General features: G+C 54.6%; 1 non-coding gene across 1 annotated transcript; it reads left to right on the top strand.

Moving 5' to 3' along the window:
* The first annotated feature begins 369 nt into the window (after positions 1 to 369).
* Positions 370 to 442, top strand: Trnat-agu (transfer RNA threonine (anticodon AGU)). The gene has a single exon. It is a non-coding gene; the product is annotated as a tRNA-Thr (tRNA).
* The last annotated feature ends 1616 nt before the right edge of the window (positions 443 to 2058 follow it).

Genomic DNA, 2058 nt, shown 5'->3' on the forward strand with positions numbered 1-2058 from the left:
GAGAGCTAGTGGGGCTATACAAGTTCAGGTGCAACCAAACTAGGAAGGCCCTCTAAGCTTCATCAAAGTCACTCCCTCACCAGAACATGAATTGGCGAAATGAATATGTCCACGCAAAACAGGCGAGAGACTATTTTATAGAAAACATCTTGTTTATTTGCAATGTCTATAAAGTACTCAGTGAACCACCCGAGTGGTTACCAACCTTTGAACAGCTTGCAGCCATGAAACTTTTTTAAACAAAGACTTATAGACAAGGTACACCTGCACCTAGAATTGTACTCTCCTTTTTGTTTTGAATTCGAGGCGGAGAATTCCTGGGCGCTGAATATATGTTGTTATGCAACAGGCAATTAAGAAAAAAAAAAAGTGCCGTGGCTTAGTTGGTTAAAGCGCCTGTCTAGTAAACAGGAGATCGTGAGTTCGAATCTCACCGGTGACTTACGTCATTTCTTTTGAGCTTTTTATGGGGCAAAGGACAATACCCGCGATTGAGGTGAATGCGCAACAGGCGGGTATTCAACGGCACTTTCTGCTTCCAGCCGCCGAGCTGAGCGGTCAGCAGAGTCATGGGCTCCAATGGAGCGGCGACAGCGGCCCTAGTTGGCCGCGGAAACAGGGTGAACTGCGAAGACGACACAGGCTATCAGATTATTTTGCCTCCCCTGCCAAAAGGACGCGTGGTGCTGAACACCGTGTTTTTGCACGGTGACGTGCGAGCCAGACCCTACAGAGCGGAGGATTTTCGGAACGCTCTCGGCCCAACAGGACTGCTTGCGGAGGTGCTTGCCCTTGGGGCTTACCAGATCAACCACGTCTGGGTGGTGACCATGAACAACGCCGACGCCACAAAACGGCTGCTGGACGTCAAGGAGCTCAAGGTAAAGGGGCGGCGCTGCATCGTGGTTCACCCCCAAGACCAGCAGGTACGGCTGCGTCTTCATTGGCTAATACATGGTGTGGCTGATGAAGATGTAAGAACGGCGCTGGCGGCCTTTGGAAAGGTCGTTCAGGTCACCCGAGAGCGATGGCGGGTACACGGAATCAGCGACAAGGGGACGACTACCCGTTCCGTGTTGCTCAAGCTCAAGAGCGGCGTGAAGCTGGAAGACATCCCACACCAAATCAGAGTCGCTGGTGAACTGGCGCTTGTTGTCGTGCCTGGCCGCCCAATGTAGGGCTTGCGCTGCCAAGGCTCTGGTCATGTACGTCGGGAGTGCAAGGTCGCCCGGTGCTCGCAATGCCGCAGGTTTGGTCGCTCAGACGACCAGTGCATACGTACGTGCGCTTCTGCGACCGGGCCGGCCGAGGGCGACGACCCCGCGCAGTTGGTGATGGATGCGGTTGACGCCGAGGAAGCGGCAAAAGGGGCAGGAGACCAGGCAACCCTAAGCGCGGCAGAGGGTGCGCTTGCACCTGCTGTCGAGGAGGGGGCCCTAGTGGTTAACAAGGATACCGAAGGAGTTGTAAAAGAGACACCCGACAAGACCAAGCAAGAAATCACTAGCAGCTCAGCAGAAGCAAGCGTGTCAATGCAGACAGGGTAAGACCTGTCGGCAAGGATTGACGCAACCTGCAGCAACGTTGGAGTCTCGGCAAAACGGCCTCTTGAACAGGCTGCAGACAACGCAGCGCGCCAAGGAAGTAGCGAGGACGGGCCGCCTTCGAAGACATCTGGGACATCGGGGGGCAGGCGCAGCAGCTACAGACCACGTCCCAACATCATCACTGCAGAAAAAAAGACCGAGAACAAGCCACCACCGCTCTCCAGTGGAACCGGTCCACCGGGTGGCTCTGGAGGTGTCTAGCGGAGTGCTAGACACTAAAGGTAAGCACCATGCTCCGGGCCAATTTTTTCACTAGACAACCATGGCTCCCAACCCGACGCTTAGACTGGCTACGCTAAACGTTCGAGGTCTGGCCGCCAAGCGAAAGCAAAGCCAAGTGTGTAGGCTACTGGTGGACCATGACTTTGACGTGTTAGCAGTGCAAGAGACAAACTTAAGTGGATGGTGACGAGGAGACCCGGAGCATGGTGCAGTGGTTTACGTCGCGGTA

The sequence above is a fragment of the Dermacentor silvarum genome, chromosome 8 (assembly GCF_013339745.2).
Source record: "Dermacentor silvarum isolate Dsil-2018 chromosome 8, BIME_Dsil_1.4, whole genome shotgun sequence".
Classification (NCBI taxonomy): Eukaryota; Metazoa; Arthropoda; class Arachnida; order Ixodida; family Ixodidae; genus Dermacentor; species Dermacentor silvarum.